General features: G+C 42.6%; 1 protein-coding gene across 20 annotated transcripts in view; it reads left to right on the forward strand.

The window, feature by feature from the left end:
* The window catches only part of Lypd6b (Ly6/Plaur domain containing 6B), a 175,567-nt gene that overhangs the window by 37,530 nt on the left and 113,471 nt on the right, over window positions 1-24,566 (forward strand). For 6 of the 20 annotated variants that reach the window (XM_087653071.1, XM_087653059.1, XM_087653057.1 and 3 more), the window contains exon 2: window positions 10,819-10,885. The gene's annotated coding sequence lies outside the window, so the exon portion shown is untranslated. 20 annotated transcript variants of the gene reach the window in all.

Raw genomic sequence — 24,566 nt, forward strand, 5'->3', positions numbered from 1 at the left:
TAAAAGAAAAAACTCTCCTTGGTTTAAGTTTTGCTTCTGGTGCTTTCTGTAGGGCTGATATTGCTTAAATTTGGCTCTATCATGGAATGTTTTGCTGGGTATAGTAGTCTGGGCTGGCATCTGTGGTCTCTTAGAGTCCTTAGATCATCTGTTCAGGCCCGCGCCACTTTTAAAGTCTCCATTGAGAAGTTGGGTCTTCCTTTATATGCTATTAGGTCTCTTTTCCATGCAGCTTCTAATATTTTATTTTTCCTCTGTATATTTAGTGTCTTGATTAATATGCACCTTCTTTTTTTAGTGCCATCTATCTGGTGTTTTGTATGTTTCTTGTATGTTGACAGGGACATCCTTCATTAGGTTAGGGAAATTTTCTTCTATGATTGTGTTGAAAGCATTTTCTGTGCTTTTGACCTGAGTTTCTCCTCTTTTTCTCTATTCCTACTATTCTTAGATTTGGTCTTTTTCATAGTGTCCCAGATTTCCTGGATGTTCCATGGCAGGATTTTTTTTTTTTGACTGAGATATCCATTTCTTCTATTGTGTCTTTGGTGCCTGAGATTTTCTCTTCCATCTCTTGTATTCTTTTGTCAGTTCCTAAATTTTTCATTTCCAGAATTCCCTCAGTTTGGGTTTTCTTTATTGATTCTTTTTCTACTTCTAGGTCTCGAACTGTTTTATTCATTTCCTTTTACAGTTTGTTTGTGCTTCTGTAGATCCCTGTGTTGCAATACTCAAGGTCTGCTGTGGTAGGCTTTCTGGGCTTTAATGAAGGAATAGTTCTGGCTGTTCTTGTGTTTTTACACTAGACTAGTATTTAGGCATCTGGATTTGGGAAGATCATAAAAGATTGTAATTCTAGGTGCTGATATCTTGTCTTCGTTGGAAGGGTGTTTTGCTCTGAGGTTTCTGTTGCCATATGATTCTTAAATGAGTGTGGTGGCTGGTATGAAATTCTTCTGGGATCCCCCTAGGTGTGGCTACTGGGGTTTCCAGGTAAAATGTGTTTCTAGGTATTGGGAGCTGACACCTAGGAATGAGGATGGGCTGAGGGAGGGAGGGGTAAGTGTGTCCAGGAGGGAGAAATCAGGGTGAGCCACCGGGGTTTGCTTGGTCCCGTGGGAATGGGGGCAGAGAGTGCAGTGGACTCCACTACAGAGTCCATTGCAGAGCTGGGGTGAGACTGAGAGAGTAGACCTGGAGGAATAGGAGGAGAGATGAAAGTATGTTGTTAGCCTACCTGTTTTGCTGGCCAGAGTGGTCTGCAGGTTCCTAGGGAATCTAAGGGAAGAAATTCTCTTAATTATGTACAAAAATATTTTGTAAACTTTAAATGAATGTTACAGGCTTCATGTTGGGACCATAGGCTATGGTTACAATGGTTACTGTGGTTAGCGGTTGCAGTGTGAAGTCATTGACAACTTGGAGAATTCTGGAAGTGGTGATTCGCTGTGTTAGAGTTGAGACACCAGGACAAAAGAAGCTTACAAAATTCTCTCATTGAAGAAAAATCATTTTATGAGGGACCTCATTCATTATATCATCTAAGAACATGGCTTCTGGAACAAGGACTCTGGAACAAGGACTGGACAGAGCTCCCAAATATTGTCTGGGCATCTTTTGAGGAACTATTTTGAAGACTCAGTTTTCTCTCCTTGAAACCAGCGATACTACCCCACAGAGTGAGGCCCAGAGGATAAATGTGTGCACATGAATTGTATCGTATTGGACTGGCGTCTTAGAGGTGCCTTTGTTTACATCCTCCAAATTTTATGAATGCTGTTTCTAAACCAAGAGTCATTAGGCATGTAGTATGGCAACAAAGGGAAGAGAACATGCCAGGCAATTAGTTCTCCTTCTGTTGTGTAGAGATCTATTATAAGCTCGACTTGGGGTTCTCTTTCAAATTGGAAGGGGCTGGTTGGCACGCTACATTGAGGTTGGTGAGGTTGCTTCCGGGTGCAGTGAGAAGATCTGGGATAAGTCGTCTCTACAGGTTCTGGAGGGATGATGGGACTGTGCATAGTGAGCCTTTGCCCACCCTCCCTCTAACTCATGGCTAAGTTCTTTGATCTAGCATTGCTTTCTTCCATACTTTCCTTTATTATGTTTGATGTCAACCCATGATCTTGAAAATAAAAGAGTTCAAGCTGGTGTTAATAGTTTTCCTGAGTGATGTTCCCAATCTATGTATTTATGGCAGAACATGCATAGAAGGGGTCCGCTTTGAATAAATAAAGGAAATAAGTTTCAGACAGCTAGCTTCTTTCATCTATTAGCAACTTCCTGGATTTTTGTTTTGTTTTGGTTTGGTCGCTGTTGATTGACTCTAATTGCTGTGCAGTTCTGGTTGTTCCAAACCTGTCAAGTCTCAAAAACTATTTACTTAAAGTTATCAACTGGTCTAGTAAGGAACATTATTGAAAATCTGTTAAAAAGCAAAATCACTTATATTATAATTTGAATGTTAGTGGTCCTTCAAAGGCCTACATGTTAAAAGATTAGTTACCAGCCTGGGTCAACATTGGGAAGTGGTGGGACCTTAGGAGATGGGACTAAGGGAAGAAGATCAGGTCACTGGGGCATCCCCTTAAGGTGGCTACTGGAGACCCAGACCCATCTTCTGCTTTTGCTTCTTAGTACTATGAGACAAACCAGACTCCTATTGATGTACCATGCTTCCACAGGCCTAAAGTAACATGGGTTAAAACCTTTGAAATGGTGAGCCAAAATAATCCTTCACTGGTTTGTCTCAGGTGTTTCATCCCAGCAGTGAAGCTCACCCAACTGAACTATGCAGGCTGCGTGTATGAAGATTTGGAACACCATCACGGCACTAAAGCATCTGCTTTGCTGAGCTGAGATGGAGTTCTGGGCCACTTGTGCTTGTATCTTGATACTTTTTTTCCTCAAAATTCTCTTATGAGTGTGTGATAGGGACAGGGACAACCTATTTGTAGACAGTGAATTAGCTGTCTCTATGGGGTTGGGAAGTTGGGCGGTTCCTTTTGTATATTGTTCCACTGTTCTGGTATGGTGAGAACATTGTGTCATCACAAGGTGAGGAATATAGGCAAAAGTAGGTGACATCCTTTAAAACTCTATAGGTCAGAAAAATGTGAATCACTCTCTGAAATGCATAGACCAAGTCCATGCATTTACATTAATATCACATAGACTTAGACGCAATTATATTGTATTTTGATATGTGGAATGATTTTTTAAAGAATTGTTTAGATATAATTTCCAATATCTTTAATAACTTAAAATGATGAATTGGTTTGCATGGAAATAACACATTTCTTCATCTTTATTTTCTATTTTAGATTTTTCTTCTCTTGGTTTAAGAATGGACATAGTCATAGAATGTTACGAGTGGGAACCATCTTTGTTAATTTTGTTAATGATTTTATTTCGTTCTCTAGGGGAACAGAGTCAATAGGATGAATATCCACATCTGTTTCTATATCTCTGTATTTATTTATACATGAAAAACTTACTGAATCAGCTTGCGTTAAAGCACTAACAACCCTGAGTAGCTGAGAGCCTAGCAGTGGTTGTCTCACCCTGGGGAGGCCCACACGCAACTCTGTGGTTGCTTGATTCACACGGCTGGGTTCCTCGGCAGTCCCAACCTGGCACAGAAAATCAGGGAGAATGCTGGTCCTCAGTCAGTGATAGAAACCCAGAAAGACCGGTTCTGCTATCAGTGAAGGAATCAGCAGCAGGCACTTACATCAGCTCTATGGCCAATGGGAAGGCCACAGAAGGGGATGGTGCAAACCAGTTGCCAAAGGGGAATAGTGGGCTGCCGCCACACCCCTTTCACCTGGGCTGCTACCAGAAGGTGCTGCCAACACGGAGGTGTGTCTCCCTGTATCAGTGAAGGTGTTTAGGACATTTCTTAGGTATGGCTTCCAACTCAGGGGATTCTAACTCGTAGTAGGGCACGCACACATTTTCAGAGTATTTTGAATGGATCAGAACATTTAAACAATGGTAACTTACACTCACCATTGGATTTCCTATGCTCAGTCACTGATGCTTTCAAATGCTGAAATTTTATACACTAAAGTGTAGCTATACGTGCAATAAAGGAGTTTTCCATTCTCCGTGTCTTATGTCTACTAAGGTGGAAATGAGATTACCTTTTAGGGGACTCTTGATTTGAGCTTTGCAGTAGAATAAAACCTTATTCTATGTTGTGTCTGTTGGAATTTAGAATCGAAGTAAAGGTCCTAAATGAGATGAAGGACTTAACCTTTGTCTTTTAAAAATACATACATATATTAATACACACATTAAATATATATGTAATATATAATATATTAAATATTTAGCACCATGATTATATGTACACAATAAATATGTTTATATATCTAGAGATTACATAAAATATTTAAAAGGTTGTACATACATATTTTAAAATGATGATGTATTAACATTATGTAGAATGTATATTAATATACATAAAGTTTAAGGATTTGGACATTATTCTGGTCTATTGGAATTTGGATCTTGCTTCGGTACTTTAGGATTTTTAATCATTCCCACTATGTTGTCTTCACTTCTGAGCAGGACAGCCCGGCGGTCAAAGCCTGAGCTGAGCCTCTGATTTTCCTGGGGCTTCTATTCATCATAAATGGCACCCTTTGTTTTTCAGAGGGCCACCTGCACAAACGTATGGAGGCATATTGAGTGGAGTTGATGCTCTTCTTGTCATCAGTTCATTTATGCTACTTTCCATTATTCCGTTCATAAATCAATGGGCATTTATGATGCACCGTGCCACTTTGCAAATTAAACGCACAGACGTTACTGGCTATGAATAAGATCCAAGAGAGGAGGACGTGGCACTCAAGGACGGAGACTGACAGATGCAAGCCAGTTTCTAGGGAAATGACTGCTTTAGGATAGAGGTTTGCCGACAAGATGAGTTGTGGTTCCATGAGAATCCGGGATGCTGCAGACAGTTTATCTGAGCTGTGATATGTAGGTTAGGTCAAGTGGGGAGGAAGAGTGAGAGGGAGCCAGGAACAGCAAAGCTGGGAGGAAGAACCAGCAGGGAACTGGAGGTCTCTGTATGACTGGGTCTGGCACGTGAATGGGAACGGAAATCTGGGATGGAGAAGAAAGCCTTGAGATTTAGGAAATGGAACAACCGAGTGTTAGTGTTTGCTAATTAGGTAGACTTTCTACATGAATGTGACAGGTGTCTAAGGTGATAACAAGGGGGCCCCTTGGAGAGGTAGTTCAGCAGTTAAGAGGCTGTTCTCCCAGAGAATCTGTGTTTAACTCTTGACACTCATTTGGTGGTTTGCAACAGTCTGTTTCTCTAGTTCTAAGGGACTCAACACGCTCTTCCAGCCTTTGAAGGCAGCAGGCATGCATATGGTGTACAAACATACACGGAGGCAAACTATCCATGTGTGTAAACTGAAAAAGAAGAAAATTATAACAGGCTTTGAGAGGGCCCAGAGAGTAAACGGAAGCAACTAGATTCGAGGCTGAGTGTGTGAGGCAGATATCAAGCGCTACCTGCCGGTGTGGGGTCGTCCTTAGCAATACACAGATGACTTTTACATCAATATGCGGCCTTTCAGAGTCAACCATTTCACAAGCTGCCTGTGTCGACATGTAGTCTCATGACTAAGTTCTGGCCAGTAGGGTGTTAGTAGATTTGGTAGATCCAATTGACCAGAAGTCTTTCTTCTCAAAGAGTAAAAACAGGACCCCGCCATCTTACCCTCTAAAGCCATTGCTACCTTGGGGGTTCTGCTGAGTGTAGACAAACTAGTCCTCTGCATCTCAGGATGGGAGGAAGAAATCATCCATCAGGAGAAGATGCAGTATCTTAGAGAGAGAGAGAGAGAGAGAGAGAGAGAGAGAGAGAGAGAGAGAGAGAGAGCGCCAGATCTCAACTGAAGTCTAAAGTCAGAGACAGTATTCTGGGAAGACTGTGGATGTGTAAGCATTGCTATCTAGAGTAAGGTACCAGAGGCAGAGTGGAAAAACAAAGGTCTGGAAGGCAGGGAATAGAGGAAGGTGCTGGAAAAACAAAACAACAGTAAAAGGGGAAACAGTCCTTGGGACACACAGACAGGGGTTTTTGGTCTTTGATGGAGAACGAAGAAGTGCAGTATATGTGTACGTGGTGTAGAATCAGGCTTCTAGGGTCTCCATTACTGCAGATTTAACTTGGACTGATCCACACATGTGGGGGTAAAGTCTGTGGGTGCTAAAGCTTACACCGTGGTTTAAGGGGACCTCAGATACACGGTCAGGTGTTGTACCGTATCCCCATTAAGACCGGAAGCGCTATTCCAAAAGGAAGGGAGTGTAGATTAGTTCCTTGTTCCGGACACACATGGTGCTTTCTAATGATCTGCACGCTCTCCGTAAGAGCTCACCCGCCGTCTCTTTAGAACTCAGATTCAGGTCTTTCCCCTGAGATTTGGCCTCCGAGCTCTGCGTGGCTGACTGTTTATTATCTGGCAGGGCTGGGCACTTTATCCCCTCCATTTTACATTCTACTACTACGTCTGCTTCCATACTCAGAGCTGTCACAAGAATTTGCAATTTTCTGTTTTCTTTGGAAACTTCCTTGCATGTACTATGAACCTACACTTTGATTTACCTTTTCACCTCTCATCTGTGAAAAAAAAATTTTTTTTAAAATTCACGATGGTCACTTTCAATTATTTTGGTATACTTCATCTCTTGTGCTGGTCCACTAATGTATCTGTTTCTTCATCTGTGATTCTTATCCATCACTCTGACACTTCTTTACAACTCTTGTCTTTCTAGTTATAATGACAAAAGAGTTTTATTTCTGACGAATGCTACTTTTTGATATTGTGGAGTTGGTATAACGTCTTAGGGTAATAACGGATAAAATGAGCATGTATAATGCATGAGAAAATTTTGTCCAGGAAATAAGAAAATAATTATCTCTTTAATGTTTGGTGCTGATTTAATTATTTTTGGTCCCTGTGTGAGAATGAATAGGCATGATAAATGGTATATAAAGGAGCAGTTTTTCAATGTGTTTCATGGCAGCAGGTATCCTTGTCAAATAACTGTACAGGAAGTTTTGACAATGGCATTTTAGTTCCCAAAGGAAAAATGGATTAAAACCTTGTAACTTCTAGAAAACTAGGGACTTGTTTTGTGAAAACTTTTTTTTCTTTTTGCCCATAAAGATCCTAATTAGATTTGCCAAACCAAATATCCAAAGGCTTGTTTGGAAAATCCCCCAACAGCCCCACCCCCCGACACATCCCCCCAGGCCCATGTGATTGTAAGAGGCTCACTGCCCTGTGGTTAACACTTGGGGATTGGGTTCTGGACATAAAATAATTCTGTATTTTCCATGAGGCTGCTCATCTCAGGCACATTAGTAGCTCTCAGGATCTTCCTTGTGAAGGAGAAAAAAAATGAAATGGACCCAGTTCTATATTTTAAACCAAACATTTATAAAACCCCAAGTTGTAATGAGAAACTATAGAATCTCATTTGCATTCTCCACCTTCATTTCTAATTCCTGTCAACGCCTTAACTTGTTTCTTGGTTGTGTGAGCATAAGTCCTCCTATGTTGTGTTGATGTGGCATTGTTCGAAATGTTCAAGGGCTTTCTAAGCAGGACGAGGCTCTTATCAAGGGGAATTCCAAAGTTGCTCTCAAGATGATAAGAAAGCATTGCCCCATCACTCTTTTAGCTTGGATGCTTTTGTAATGTGCAAGGATTTTAAGGATACATGGCATGGAAATAGCAGACCAATATAGAACTGTGTTCTAGATAAATCCAGCAGAAGCCATTTGATTTCCAATGAAAACTATTGTACATGTTTAACTTTTTAAAAACATATGTGTGGGCAGACATGCGTGCTTGCTGGTGTGTTCACATGAGCTCCACAGCGCTGGCGCATACAGTGAGGTCTGCCAGTAACTTGTGGAAGGTGGTATCTTTTCCCATCACTTGGATTCTAGGGACAGAACTAAGATCATTAGGCATCTGCCATGTATGCTTATCCTCTGAGCCATCTTGCCTGCCCGTAACTTTTCTCTTCTTCCAAGTAGGAGCTTGGTGAAACAGTTATGCTTACTTAGTGCTTTGTAACCCACGTGGCTTGAAAAACAGAATGTTTCCCCTTCGTAGGCCAGTTATTCCTGTTTGCTGTTGAAGGAATTGGAGAGGGGGGAAAGTAATGTCTGCAGAGTCCCGAGCAAGAGATGTTGTTGTCTCATTAGTGAAGGGAATGTGTTATCCTGAGGTGTGAGACTGACTGAAGGGGTTAGATAGAAGGATGAGAGGGGCACACATTTCTAACAGGCAGAGAGAGAGATAGAAGTGACGGCAGAGACATACCGAGATGGAGAGACCGAAGAGAGGCAGAGGAAGCACAGAATGAGACCAGCAAAAGCTAGCAGTAGACAAGGCAGCGGGGCCACAGGGATGGTAGTAGGAGGCAGCGAGGGACCTGGTCTGAGGCGGTTGTCGCTGTGCTGTGGACTGGTGACAACCCACACTTTCTCAGTGACATGGACGGGGAATAAGATTACCGCGTGCATGCTGCTTAGCAAGTGGAACACTGCTGGAGAGAAAAGTGGCAGATTTACTCCATGGGCTATGGCTTTAGTTCCCAGGAAGTCCAGGCTTTCCCATCCTGATCGTGGGTCCCAGGTTGCATTCGTCATCCTTGCTTAATATTAATATGGAAATGTTGTTATCAGGCTTGAGTCCCCATTTCAATCAGTGAGTAATTATGAAAATCAGTTCTAATGAGCTGCGGAAGGGTGTTGCTTTCCAGGCAACAATTAAAACTCTGGGTGGTTGATGTTTCTCTTTCCTCTGTGTGTGTGTGTGTGTGTGTGTGTGTGTGTGTGTGTGTGTGTGTGTGTGTGTGTGTATGTATGTGTGTGTGGTTTCTTTTCCCTCTAAACTTTTGCAGGTGGAGAAAGAAGCAAGTTGCTGACGAGGGTTCATTAGTTGAGGCAGGCAGAACTCCCATCAGCTGAAGGAGGGAATGACTGGAATGTTTTAGAGCTGAAGGTGAAAAAAAAGAAAGAAAAAAAAAAGAAAGAAAGAAAAACTCAGCTGCTCCCCCCGCCCCTGAGAGAAAGCTTAAAAAAAAAAAAAAGGAATGGAATCTTGAACACTCCAGTTGTTTTTATAGAAGAATTTTCGAAAAGTATTTATTACATGTGGGGGTGGGGATGGGGGGGGTGGAACGCATATGTGTAGGTCAGAGGACAACTTTAGGAGTCAGTTCTTGTCTCTTCTTCTACCTTTATGTGGTGTTCGGGGAGCTAACCCAGATTGCTAGGCTTGCAGGGTAAGCGCCTTTACCCACTGAGCCATCTAGTCAGATGTTTGAGCCAACCCTCAAAATGTGGAGCTTGCCCCACGTCTTTAATGGGAAACAAGCAAATGTGTTTCCTATTCCAGTTTCTGTGAAATAAACAGTTGTTTAAAAAAAAATCGGAACCTACAGAAAGGGAGGGTGAAGCCTCGTGTTATTAGGGTGATAAAAATAGTATGGTAGCTCCGTGTTATTAGGCAAATTGATACTTACAAGGTGACAGGTGCCATGTTCCCCTGTCCTCTGATGTAGTCCAGCCTGGAAGCCTCTCTCTCTGGCAGAGGGAGGCAGGACTGCTTTGAAAGTCTTGAAGCAGGAAGCCTTCGGGGACCCATTACCGAAAGAAGTAGGCAGCGGTCTACTCAACTGTGAGCCTGTTCAAGTTGCAAGCTCTTCCGCAGGATGTTAAAAAAATCTTTTTGTACACACCGTGTACAGGAACACTTGCGGAGGGTAAGCATCTTTGCCAGGTAAAGGATAGGATACCAAGTCTAACTTTTGCAAAATGACTGAAACTCATGGATCCCATGTTTGTTTTGCTAACTTGGCCACCCAGCAAGTCACCTGAATTGGATGTTGCCAGACCCTAAGTATCTCAATTGGGTAGTAATTACGTGTGTCTTTCGCAGGGCTGTGGGAACCCTTGTATATTCTAGAAGGTAGAGTGCACGGATTTTGAAATAACTCTAAGAAAACAACTTTGTGGATCTGGTGGTCATCAGAGATGTAAATGAAGTTGTAGAATAGGCAGTAAAATGGCCTTTAGAAGCTGGGTGGTGGCGCACATGCCTTTAATCCCAGCACTTGGGAGGCAGAGGCAGGTGAATCTCTCTGACGTGCAAGCCAGCCTGGTCTACAGAGCGAGTTTCAGGACAGCCAGGGCTACACAGAGAAACCCTGTCTGGAAAAAACAAATCAGGCCAACCAACCGAACCCAAGGCCTTTAGAATCCATTAGGTTCAATCACCAACTTTGGTAAAGCCCATGTTGGTCAATTTGTGATAAATGTAAGCTTACACGAATCTAAACACTGGCAGTTTCCTTGAGGAACTTTTCATCTCACTATATCCCTATATGGTGTGTGTGTGTGTGTGTGTGTGTGTGTGTGTGTGTGTGTGTGTGTGTGTAGGTCAGAAGAAAAAGCAGGTATTATTCAGGTATAATTTTTTTTTGAGACAAATATTGTCACTGGTCTGGCTAGCCCCAGGGAGGTTTTTGCCTCTGCAGCACTGGAATTATCAATGTGCCTTTTAGAAATGGGGGCCCTGGGGATTAGACCTAGTGCTCTCTCAGCTGCTCTATCTCTTCAGCTCCTCCGGTGACTCCTATTGGCACAGGCACGAGATGTGTTACTGAAGAGCTACAAGAGCATTTCTTATCCTGTTGAGGCACCACCTTTCAAAGATCTCAAAGATTACAAGCTGTAAATGTGAACTTTGTCCTTTGTTTGATTTTGAGGTGGAAAGCCCAAGGAGTTAGGAGTCCCAGGCCTGTGCTTGCTGTGTGACTTCAGGGCGCCTTGTGAGTGAGTACCAGTGTTGCATGCTCTGGGTGTCAGCTCTAGGGTTTGAAGTCGCTCTAATTCTTTGCACTTGCAGGGTGTTTTGATGCATGTTTTTGAATCTGCTTTTCCTGTGTGAGTTCTGTAGAACATGGCCAAGAAGAGATTTTTAAATAGGTCTGATTTCATATACAACTTGCTAAGAATAGTTTACTGTGTGATCACACTGTGTATGTGTGTGAGTGTGTATGTATGTGTGTGTGTATGTGTATGTGTGAGTGTGTATGTGTATGTATGTGTGAGTGTGTATGTGTGTATTTGTGTGTGAGTATGTATGTGTGTGAGTATGTATGCATATATATGTGTGTGTGTGAGTGTGTGTATGTGTGTGTGAGTGTGTGTGTATGTGTGTGAATGTGTATGTGTGAGGTGTATGTGTGTGTATGTGTGTGTGTGAGTGTGTATGTGTGTGTGAGTGTGTATGTGTGTGAGAGTATGTATGCATATATATGTGTGTGTGAGTGTGTGTGAGTGTGTATGTGTGTGAGTGTGTATGTGTGTGAGTGTGTATGTGTGTGAGTGTGTATGTGTGTGAGTGTGTATGTGTGTGAGTGTGTATGTGTGTGAGTGTGTATGTGTGTGAGTGTGTATGTGTGAGTGTGTATGTGTGTGTGTGTGTGTATGTGTGTGTGCATCTATATCTGTATGTGGCTATATATGTTTTTCTTTTTCCTCACATTGCTTTCTAGTGGAAACCTTGAGATAAAGGTGAGGTGACAGGACTTGGATGCAGGTCATGTCCTGCACTTTTACAAGGCTCCCCAGTCAGTTTGATTTCCCACATAGTAAACTGTCACTGCCTTGACCAGTAGCTTAAAATGCCTTTTGCATTCCTTACCAGCTGCCAAAACAATTGCTTAAGTAAATGGTTCCTGGGGCCAGTGACCATTAACACTCCCATCTGCAACTGGCTATGAGCTGAGCCTGAGGCTGAGCTGGCTGCCTGTACTTGATGCTCTGTGACAGACAGCTTGGCTGCTGGCCCTTTAACTGAGAATGGCCACACTTCTCTCTCATCTGTCTCCTACAGGGGAAAGGGGGCTCCGAACCATGTAAGGCTTCTCTCTGGGTAGGATCACATCAGTGCCAGTAGGAGGGAACCCATGTTCCCTCCAACTTGGAACCCAGTAGTTAATTCTAAGGCTGGCAGATGCCATAGACTACATGTCATGAAGTGCGTCCTAACTGATGGCCGTGGGTAGCTGGGTCCATTTGGGGCCATCTGGAGTTTTCAAAACTCTATGTGTGAGACCAGAGACAAGCATAGTCTAGGGTGGAATGGCTCTGTTTTCAGTGTCTTGGTGTTTCTGAACACACACATTAAACCTGGAGATTTTGAAACCTTAATTTCATTTGAGTTAGAGCATAGCCTGGGATTGCCCATGTATAAGTTCACTGGGCCCAGCTTTGTGATGTTGGCACTATGCTTGCCTTACAGCTGTTTCCCAAGTTCATCAGCCTTATAGAGCATGCTCAGCTGGAGGTAGCGAAGAGCGCTCTGGCTCATTGTGTTTGGATTCATGGTTCTGCTTTGAGGAGACCGCTCCTACCAATCTCTCTCTCTAAAGAAAAAAAAGATTTATTTCATGTATGTGAGTACCCTGTCCCTGATATTCCTCTCAACCTCATATCCTTTATTTTTTAAAGTCCCTGTGGTGGCTTGAATGAGAAATGTTCCCTATATAAGGCTTGTGTCAGTCTTCTATTACTGTGAAGAGATACCATGACCACAAAACTCTTATAAAAGAAAACATTTCATTGGGGACTTGCTTACCGTTTCAGAGGTCTAATCCATTTTCCTCATGGAGTGGAGCACGGCAGCCTGTAGGCAGACATGTGTCTAGAGAAGTAGTCGAGAGTTCTGCATCTGAACCTGCAGTCAGCAGGAAGAGAGAGACTTTGCGCTTGTCTTGGGCTTTTGAAACCTCAAAGCCCACCCCCAGTGACTTCCTCTAATGAGATCACACCTCTGGCCACTCCTTTGTGAGTAAGCATTTGAATCTGGGAGCCTATGGGAGCCGTTCTTACTCAAACCATCACAGTTTATATGCTTGAACACTGGTTCCGGTTAATGGTGCCATTTGGAGAGAGTATAGAACCTTTCGTGAGCTGGAGCCTTGTTAGAGGCAGTAGGTGACCATGGGTGGGCTCTGGGCTTTCTAGTGCCCCTTCTTGTTCTTGCTATCCACTTCTTCTGTGTGGATGAAATAGAATCAGCCTCCCTCCTGCTGCCCTGTCTTTTCTCCCATGAAGGACTTTATCCTTCTGAAACTGTAAGCCAAAATACACTCTTTGGGCATGGTATTTTCTCACAACAACAGATAATTAACTAATAACCGACCAAGTCCAATTCGTGCTATTGGTGTGGCAAAATCCCCTGAAGCATGGGATGTCTACGGTGTGGCCACACATTAAATGAAGCAGTCTTTGAGTTTGTTAGCAATCTAGAATATTTAAAAAGACCCATGCTTGTGGCGGTACACACTCTAATCCCAGTACTGAGGAGCTGGGGCAAGTGTTGGAAGCCTGCGTGGGAGACATAGTGAGATCCTATTTAAATAAAAAAATGATTTAAAAAATACCCATGGATGCAGGGCTATGAGTCATACCACATTCGGCATGGAATAAACAGAGCAAACAACCTGCTTCCTTTCTGTGCTAACCCTAGCCTCTCCTGCAACCAGATCTTTCTGCTGTTTGAAATCTACACATCCATTGTTTGAACCAACCTTGTCAATGCCCTACTTTCTCAGGGTAGAGCCGTGTCTTCAGACAGGGCAGCCTCTGAAGTAATAATGGCCCCTCTTGTTAGGTCTGCTGGTTTCAGTAACTCACCTTGACTTGCAGTTCATTAGCATGCCATTGCAAAAGAGGCAAACTTCCAAGCCAGCCATTTATGCAGCCATTCATCCTGACCTCAACTAGAGGATGCTGGGAAACCTCCAAGGAACTGCTAATGATCCTCTGTCTCTAATATAGTGTCCTTCTACACCCCTATGGACGTACTGTTGATTGACTGACTGCACAGCCCGAAAGCTGGGAATGAAAAGGAATTAGGGAGTGAAAGTCCATGGAGCTCTGGTCATGCTGGGCATGTCACCATGAGGAGCTGGGCACACTGCTTCACAGCATCTGGCCAAGGGTTAAACATTGCCAAAACCCAGCTCATGAACTGCCTGCCAGAAGTCAGGTTGACCTGGAAAGAAGGAGGTCTTTTACAACTCTCTCACAGAAGCCATCCCCTCTCTGAGTTGTGTAGAAAGCAAGAATGACCTGGCTAGAGTTGATACGATCTCTCATTTGCTTCAGCTGCCATTAGGTCAGCAGAGTAAACTGAGTTTTTATTTGAACCCTCTTGACCTCAAGGATGGAGAGATCATGCTCTCCTGTGTAAGGAGAGCATGGAAGGAAGTTACATTAGACGTAAATATGTCTACGAAGTGAGTTATTTAAAAACATAGCAGGTAAATAAAGATGTTGATTTAATAAAATCCAAGTAACCATCGATGGAGACTGCGTTTAAGAAACATAGGTTTAGAGTATGTTTGGGGGTTACCATAGCATGAATCTGGATACCCGAGGGCAGCCTTGTGTGTGGTTGGTTCTCACCTTCGCCTTGTTTGAGACATGGCCTTGCCACTGCTCATGCCAGGATAGTTGGCCTGCAGGCTTCCTGGGGTTCTCTTGTTTCTGCCTGTGGCCCCGCATTGGGGGGTTTTAGACACACTCCTGTGCCTAGTTCGCATGGCTTCTGGGGATGTCAACCCGTGTTCTTAAGCTTTGCATAGTACATGCTTTATGACCTGTCTGCCCAGCTCCAGAAACACAGGTTAGTATAGAGACCTACTACGAGGTGGAACTGTTGGGAGGTACAGAGGCCTTCACAGAGAGGCAGGGTTCTGGCAGTTTGGTTAAGAAGCAGAAGAAAGGAAGCATCTGCCCTGTTGTGAGGAATTGGATTCAGATGGACACGTGGGTGCATGTCTCTGTGTTTATGTGTGTGCTTGTTCCCTAAACACATGCTGAGAAACTGTCTGCGGCCTCTGAGATCCCGAGGCTAGGACGGGAAGATGCAGCTGGGAGAGCTATTTAGAAATAAGCAGTTACCACCACATTCTTTTCCGAAGGGCAGAGATAGCTGGTTGAAATTAAAAGTTTTGGGCAAGGGAGGTGGTGGGGGAAATGGGGGATGGGGGACATCCCTGAACTGGTACTTGACTTAGGCTCTCTTTTCTGAGCCTTTCTGTCCTTCATTCTTTCCCTGTTTTTATCTTTCTCTCTCCCACCTGAGTGCTTGGGAACCAACCGACTTGTCAATGATTCAGAACAGTGCTCCCGCATTGAACAGTTTGCTGCAAATTCACTGCAGTATAGGCTCAGGCTTGGCCCAGACACAGGGAAGTTGGGGCATTGTTCTCAGTTCTCTTGAGCGAAATAACACATCCCCACTGTGGAGATGACTGCAATAAAAGCATTGTTTGGTATCCAGTGGCAACAAAGCTTATGTAGATACAAAGGGAAAAAAAAAGTGTCGCCTGATATAATCTCGGAAAACTGCTGCCACAGGCCTTTGAAACAATTAGTTTAGACTATTTCACAGGACATTAAGCCTAACAATGCCAGTCTGTTCCTAAATGCTGTTCAAGACATTTTTGCAACGAGGCCAAAATTTAGGTTGGCAAAGGGTGACCTCAAATAGGCAGTCTTGTCTTATTATTTTTAACAGCTTTTCTGAGGTTTAATTGACCTACAATAAACTGGGCATATTTAAAGCATACAATTTGCCAAGTTTAGACACCCATTGTTTGTGGAATTATCAGCACCATCAAGGTAATGAACACATTTATCACCTGAAATGCTTTCAGGTCTTCAACGGATATTCTTGCCTCCAGTCCATCTCCGCCCTTTTGGCGGCCGTGGGGGTGGGGTGGGGGGGTGCATTATGTCAGTGTTGGTTACTTTGCATATTCTCTAATCTTAAATTAAGAGTGTAGTATATTATCTTCTTGTCTGGCTTTGCTCACTCCAGGTAATTTCCGAGAGCTTTATGGCTGTGACGTGTATAAGTAGCTCAGACCGTTTTAGCACTGAAAGACATTCCACTGTCTTGAATGCCATGATCTGTTTATATGCTCACCTGCTGATGGCGTTTGGGTTGTTTTAAGCTTTGGGCTATTACGTAGAAAGCTTCTGTGAGCATTTGTGTACACATCTTGGTATGTATATGATTATCTTCCATCCACCTATAATTTATCTAATCTATCTATTGATCTATTGATCCATCCGTCCATCCGTCTGTCTGTCTGCCTGTCTGTCTATGTATTATTTTTGTCAAGTAAACACCTAAGAGTGTGGTAGTTATAAAGCCACTGTGGCTGTTGATTAAATGGTTAAGCCAACTTAATAAGCTGTCACACTGTTTACCAAGGAAGACAGTGTTATTCTTGGCTTGCTACAAGCCGTACATGAGAGTCCCAGTTTCACCACATCCTCACTCAAGCAGACCATGACGCCATGTGCTGAGGACTCTTTATGGCCTCTTGACTCCGTGTATTTATTTTGGTGAGGTGTCTAAACATTTATAAATTGTGTTGTCGACTCTTCTGTTTTTGAGCAGTTCTATAAATTCTATCCTATGTCTTTTTAATAAGGGATGTGTTTGGCAAACTTTCTCTTTCTCGTCCGAGTATTGTATTTTCATGTTTTCATAATGTCTCTCAAAGAAGAGCAATTTTAAATTTCGATAAAATTCAACGTGTCTTGTTTTCTTTGTTAAAATGGATCTTGTATTGCTTGTGGAAATGAAGAAATTATCCTTTAATCCAAAGTTACAAAGATTTCCTTCTATGTTCTTTACTAAAGCTTTTCTGATGTCGGGTTTGACTTTTGGCTCTATGACGCACTCGAATGATTTCCCACACAGGGAGTAAGATCTGGTTCATCTTTTGCAAATTTCTCTTTGCTCTAGTACCTCTCGTGAAAGTCGATCCTTCTCTTCATTGACTGGCTGCTGCACGTTTGTTAGAAACAGTCATTTGTCTAATTTTCCATGTGTCTCTCTCTCCGGACTCCTGTTACCCGGATCTGTGTGCTGATGCTGTCTTGATTACCGCAGCTGGGTATAAGTCTTGCAATCAAGTTGCCTTGGCTACTCTGGGTCCCTTTGCATTTTCTTACAAATTTTAGAACAAGCCTGTCAGTTTCTACAGGAAGCCTGGTAGGACTTTGATTGACAGTCTAATATGTAGATGACTAATGGAGAAGCACCACTTTAACTGTACGTAAGTACGTTCCAGCCCGTGAGCTGTGTAGCTCCCTTTTTGTTTTCTGTACTCTTGCAACAATGTAACAATGTAAGATCCCTTACAGTGACCAATCTTCTCACGTTTTGTCAGGCTTTTCCTTCAGTGCTTCTTTTGGGAAGGCATAATAAGTGATGCTGGTTTTTTTTTTTTAATTGTAAATTCTGATTACTGGTTATTTGTATATGGAAATAAAGGTGACTTTCATATATTAATCTTGAACCTGATAGCCCTTCATATGAAATATAGTTAGCTATAACAATTCAACATTCTTGGAAGCTAGTTTTAACATCTGTGCTCTGGATGGTTTTAATCGATTGGCTTTCTCCAGCCAGTTATAAATTGTTACGAGTGTGCTATTCTGTTTCCTATTGTGACTCATAATCTTCAACGGGACGCTTTACATGGCGGATTTTTATTTTGTGTAGTGTTCACCATTTTTGTATTTCTGTAAGGATTCTTTTGAGTAACGCTTTCATTTTATTTGAGAATTTCATATAGTATATTTTGATCATATTCTTCCATTCCCACTCAAGTTCTCTCAGACCTTCCACCGACTCCCAAACCACCCAACTTCATGTTCTTTCTCTTTCTTAAAACAGACACGCCGTTCAATTTGTGTTGGATAACTACTCCTGAGCATGGGTCTTGCCCTAGAGTCACCCCACTGAAGAAAACTGACATTCTCTCTCCTGGCAGCTACCAATTACAAGTGACTTCTTGGCTAGGGGTGGTTTTTCAACCCCAGCTCCCTGCCTCCGTACTGGACTTTTGTCTGGCTTGAGTTAGCACACGAGCTATTCCTGCTGTCCCTGTCTCTGTGAGTTCACTCTGTTGCATCTGGAAACCGGTAACCCCTGAAGCTATCTCCTACCTCTGGCTCTTACAATATTTGTGTCCCCTTCTCTGCATAGATCCATGAGTCTTGAGAGACCTTATGTGTCCTTGAACTCGGGTCTAGGATGCATCTAAAGTTCTTGGGAACAGTTTGCCACTTTTGCTATATTGATATTTGTTAGACTCGACTGTAGCAGAATGTAGCTTAGGGCTAATCATCTCTCACTGCCAGGAAACATCCCGTACTTAGAGACTATCTTTTAATTATTGAAAGTAGTACCATAAAGTGGGTAATTAAAATGAAGTCTGAAGTATGGAAACGCTTGGAGGTAAACCTGATGCTTATGTAAATCACCGCCATCTCCTATGCTTGTTTCTTTATTTGTAACATGGATACAAAACCACGACCATCATGAAGAATTGATGGGAGACTTAATGAAATAATGTATGCTAAGTGCCTCCTAATCACAAGGTTCTTCCCCGTTAGAGTATTTTTCTAATTTCCTATATTTTTAAAGTTTTAAAAAGGGCAAACTAGTGACACGTGACTACTATAATTTAAAAAGGGAAGCATGGAAAGCAAACCAGAAAACCAGTTGCTGGATGTCAGTAGTGTTTGGTTCGCCGATAGTCATTCTTGCTCATTTGAATATTGATTTTTAAAGTCAACTGCCAACAAAAGGAGGTTTAAAAAACGGCTATGGTTGGGACTCAAAGCTCAGATGGTACCTACGGTTTGAAAATCAATTGGAGGAAATAGAAGAAGAAGAAGAAGAAGAAGAAGAAGAAGAAGAAGGAGGAGGAGGAGGAGGAGGAGGAGGAGGAGGAGGAGGAGAGGAAGAGGAAGAGGAAAAAGAGGAAGAAGAAGAGGAAGAAGGAGGAGGAGGAAGAAGAGGAGAGGAGGAAGAAGAGGAGGAAGAGGAGGAGGAAGGAGAAGGAGGAGGAGGAAGGAGGAGGAAGAAGAAGAAGAGGAAGAAGAAGAAGAAGAGGAAGAAGAAGAAGAAAAAGAGGAAGAAGAAGAGGAAGAAGGAGGAGGAGGAAGAAGAGGAGGAAGGAGAAGGAGGAGGAAAAGGAGGAAGAAGAGGAAGAAGAAGGAGGAGGAAGAAAAGGAGAGGAGGAAGAAGAGGAAGAGGAGGAGGAAGAGGAAGAGAGGGAGGAGGAAGAGGAGAAGGAGGAGAAAGAAGAAGAAGAGGAAGAAGAAGAAGAAGAGGAGGAAGAAGAAGAAGAAGAAGAAGAAGAAGAAGAAGAAGAAGAAGAAGAAGAAGAAGAAGAAGAAGAAGAAGAAGAAGAAGAAGAAGAAGAGGAGGAGGAAGGAGAAACAACATGGGGTTTCTGGCAGAGAGTGTAGCCTGTAGCCTGGTGGAAGAACATTAGTCTAGCAAGGACCCAAAGCACGGGGGTCTGATACCTGATACCAAAACCAAAACGTTATTTAGTTTACACCTGTCAGGCTTCCCTCTGTTGTCCAAGCTGAAGTCTAACTGTGAGACTGAGGGAGGGTGTCGAGTAACTTTTGTTTGTTGTAATGTCATTGTTTATAGCCCCACTTCCCCTAGAGAAATGCCAGAATCAGGTTGATAAATGCTCCCTCTATTTCAGGAATGTGGAACCCTTAAAGGTTTTCACACAGCTCAGTAATGCTCCTTGGTGGTACTGTGCATATGCCATTTATTAGGGAGTTGGATGATTGGCCAATGAGATTTAGAAAAAGAGATCAAGGTTGGGAGTTGGAGAGTTGGCTCAATGGTTAAGAGCACTAGCTGCTCTTCCAGGGGACCTGGGTTCAATTCCCAGCATCCGCAGCAGTTCGACATGTCTGGAACTCCAGTTCCCAGAGATGTGACACCTCACACAGACACACATCCAGACAAAACACCAATGCACAGAAAATAAAGATTCAAGGTCAATTTCTGGATTCAGGATTCTATGGCGAAAAGCAGTGAAAAATGTACAACGGTCACATGGGGAGAGTCTCGCCTGTGAAATTGTCTGTCCTGGTTAAGTGAGCAGTGTAAGAATGAGTTCTTACAGTCTAGGGAAATTCTATTAAGTGAGATACCTTGCAAACTATTAGCCTTGGAAAGATTCAAATGTAGTCTTTTCATGCATATAATTCTGTCTGAGGAGCCCCATTTCTCTAGTGGCTAAAAAGCAGATGTGGGAATTTCTGTAAGCTGATAAAAACCTAGATTTTTTTTCTTCCTGCTCTTTCTGTGATAACCTATATCTCTGGGAGGCCCAGCCACACACTGTGGCAGGAACTTGTGTGACAACAGAGTGAGCTGAGGTGGCTTTCTGGAGTGAGCTGTGTGGCTTCCTTCTGAGTAACCAAGTCATCTGCACTAGGTCAAGGACCTTTGAGAAAGCATTGAGAAAAAGACGTGGAGTTTTATGGTGAACTCGCTTGCTCATTTTGGGCATGGACTAGAAGCTGGTTGAGCACTGTGAGATTTGGGTACATGTCTCTCACCTTGACATAGGAATTGCTATCCTTTTATCTTTCTGTTCAAAAGCTCAATAAACAGGAAAGGGGAGCTGAGGACAGGGCTCGACCTGGTACCAACCAAGGCTCTTGCTTAGTATTTCCCTCAGACACCAACTTCTGAATTAACAGCTACTGCACGGAATGTAAAGATTAAAAGAAAAAAAAAAGAGCTTATACTAATCACTCCCGAATAAACACTGTTTGGAGAAACATCTTACCCTCCTAAGTAATGCTTTTGTTTCAATGCCAAGTTGTATTTTGTTTTGATCTTGGAATCTAGAGTTTTCATAAATATTTCCTTAGGAAAACGTTAATTCTATGCTGGTTAATTAAGTAACTCGTGATAATTAAGAAACCCCCACTGCAAATCTTTCTGCTGTATTAAAACCATACCAAGACCCCCGCATATCTGAGAGAAGGAAATTGTATCTTAAGGCTTAACGTGTAAGTCATAAAGGCTGGTCTCTCTTAAAGCTGGGCTGTCAGCAGCCTGCAAATTAGAACTGTAGGGAATGTTGAAATCTAAAGTTGATCATTAGCATGAAGGAAGTTCACACACAACTGTTCTGAGGGCTAATCTTCAATGACAGATGCAGAGACAGGACACTCAAGTGTTAATAGGAAACCCCAAGTCTTCTTCCATCCTGAGCCCTTTTGGCTTTCATTGTAGGCATTAGTCAGTAACCGCCAAGAATATGTCTGATGGAGCTGATCCCGGCCATTTCAAAAGGCTATCTTTTGCATAATGTACTTAGAGACTCACTGTGGGTATCACATTCTGTGGCACATATATCACAATAGCCAAGATTTCAATCACCTTTAGTGTTTTCCTTGAGCTAATACCAATAGAAGCTTGTGAAAAGAAACTTTGTATAACTGAGAGACAGTTTTCTGCATAGAGGCTTGAATTCTTATTAAACTTTTAGGTACGTTGATGGCACTTTTCTGTTTCTTTTTCTATTAAATTTTTTTTATTACATTAATGATTTGTGTACATGTGCCTGTGATTCCTCATCACTGTGGGAGGAGGGTGTTCTTTCTTCCCACTCTGCAGGGAAGAGTAGCTCCCTATTTATGCTTAAGGATATGAATGTTCTGTTTGCCTGTGTGCCTGTGTTCTGCCTACATGCCTGGTCCCCACAGAGGCCAGAAGATGTACTAGATCCCATGTAACTGAAGTTACAGACAGTTATGAATCACCATACATGCACTGGGAATTGAACCCAGATCCTCTAGAAGAGAAGTCAGTGTTCTTTACCGCTGAGCCATCTTTCCAGTCTACTTGTCCCCTATTTTGAACTCAGGTTACCAGCGTTAGCAACAGGCACCTTTACCTTCTGAGACATCTCCTTGACTCTGTTGCTTCAATTTCAACATCTGTAAACCTGCTTTAGTTTCTACAGACTGCATTAGGATGTTTTCACTGGAAATGGATGATTGGACACTGGACCCTTTGAGGATCTTGAAGTATGATTGTGATACAGGCTTCCCTGTTCACATGTATTAGTTGATTGTGCAGAAGGATTCATCTTCCTGACTCAGCAGATCATGTGACTGGCCACTGGGTTGTGGTTTGATAGGAGTCACTTCAGTGCTAGACCTTGGATTGATGGTGTTGGTCCCCCAAATCTCTCATGCTGTGTTCTGGTGACAGATGAAATTTGCTTCCAGAGTTTAGAGGCACTTGGAATGTTGCATCGAGGAAGCTAGGATATGGGTGAGGCACCTTGACCCACAGTGGACTCTGAGCAAGAAGAAATAGATCTAGACTGAGATCTATTGAGACCCCTTGCCTGTGTCCATCTTTCCGTCTTTTTTCCCATCTCCTTCCTTCTTTTTTTCCATCTCCCTTTTCCTTCCTTCCTTCCATCTATCCTTACTTCCTTCTATCCTTCCTTCTATTCTTTTTGACAGGGTATCACTGTGTAGCCTTGGCTGGCCTGAAACTAGCTTTGTAGAAACCCTTCTCTATGGAAGTTTCAAGATGTCCTCCATCTTCTGAGGGATGATACAACTGTATGAAGTGATGCTGAATGACATAAATACACAATGGGCTCCTTCCACATAGAATTCACGCCATTTATTTCTGGGGAAAAAATTAAATTGTCCATTTAAAAATATCAGGGGCTGGTGAGAAATCATTAGTAAACCTGAGTACTGCAAAGCTGGACAACCTGAACTTGATTACTGGGACACACAGGGTCGGAGGTGATGACTGACTTCTGCAAGTTGTTCTGTGACCTCCACACACATGCCTTAGCACCCCCCCAATAAAGAAATACATGTAAAATGTTTTTAAGGTCGCATATCATCATTTCTACCCAATCCTGTTGATTGCGTGCCTCAGTGTGTGTAGTGGGTGTCAAAGGTGTGAATACCAAACATGTTTTCGGACCATTGTGGGGTTGGCTATCACATTGACCAAAGACCATAATTTGCAGGAAGCATTTTCTTATATTTGATAAACAGTTTTAATCAGAACTCAGGGATGCTAGCTGATGAGTCCTGGGCATTACCTAAAGTGCCACTAGCCTCAGGCAGGACTGAATATGGGAAAGAATAGCCTTTTGTGGGTCATTTGCTTGAAGAACTGAGGGACAGAGTTTCTGAGACTATAGGTTGCAATGCCTTTAGGAAGAGTTTAACTTTGTTATTTGTAACTTTTTTTTTACTCTCTTCCCTCTTTTCTGACTGTAAATATTTTAAAGAAAATGGACCAGTCTGAAAGCAAAAGGATCTTGAAAAGCGATTAGAGATGGCTTCCACAGGAACAATCAGTATGGTGTGGTCCAGCCCCTTTCTGTAAATTACATCTTATCTAGTCCATCCAAAGGCCAGGCATGGAAAGTGATATCTCCATTTTAAATCCAGCAAATGGACAAAGTAATGCATACAGGGCTATGTAGTGGGTGTGTGGTCTGAGACTTGAACCAATGTCTATCTTTGAAGGCCAAGGTAAATCTACTCCCTCCTATTGTACTGTGTTAGGGTACACATACACATACATTCTCTCTGTTTTACACACACATATTTATACACACATGTTCACACATACATATATGCATACACCTAGACATATATAGTAATATAGTCATTCACATTTCCCCCATATGCAGGCATGCGTGCACACACATGCACACACACACACACACACACACACACACACACACACACACACACATGCACACACACACACGCACACACACAGAGACAATATTTGGACATCAAAAAAAACCTGAAGCAGCTTTGAAGCTGTGTGTTATTTTTTAGGCCTTGTCAAAGGTAAAAGGCAATTCTGGGTATGAAAAGTACATTGTAAGTGCACAATCACAGTGTTGTTAATCAGCTCAGCGGAGAAGGAAAATGAGCCATGCACGATTTCTGCTTCCCTCTTTCAGTCAGGTAATGATAGAGCCCCTGACCATTAGTCCTGGCCTTATTAAAACAATAACAGCCAATCCATGGAATACACCAGCATTGACGTGGAGTTACAGAAGATTACCATTTGCTTAGATGCGGAATGGAAATAGCGCTATTTCAAGTCAGAATGCACTCTGGATGGTAAATGTTTTAGACAGGAAATCCTGCTCGGCTTAAAACTTCAGGGCAATGTCAAGTCATCAGTTCAACGTTAAGACATAAAGAGCAGCACGTCTGGAAAGCATTTTGCTGTAATGTCAATGTGGCATCATATTTGTTTTCAATAGGAAGACATTGCCTCTGTGACAACCACTATTTCAAGAAAATAGGCCTCGGGTACGGGGAAAGCACATTTCCCTTGGACTGCCCACCCCCACTCTGGCATGTTCTTCGGTGGCATAGCACATTAACGATGAACTTGAAGACAATCTTGAGAGTGAGCGATGATATGTAGCCCTCGTTACATTGCCTTGGCGCTCTGCCCGTAGACACCAGCAGCAAGAACCTTGATTTCATTTTAAAAGGAGTTAGAAGAATGCAAAGAAGGTCATGGCCATCAATCTGTTATCACTGTGCTAGACGGGCTCTCTTTAGGGGGAGG

The sequence above is a fragment of the Rattus norvegicus genome, chromosome 3 (assembly GCF_021556685.1).
Source record: "Rattus norvegicus strain SHRSP/BbbUtx chromosome 3, alternate assembly SHRSP_T2T, whole genome shotgun sequence".
Lineage (NCBI taxonomy): Eukaryota > Metazoa > Chordata > Mammalia > Rodentia > Muridae > Rattus > Rattus norvegicus.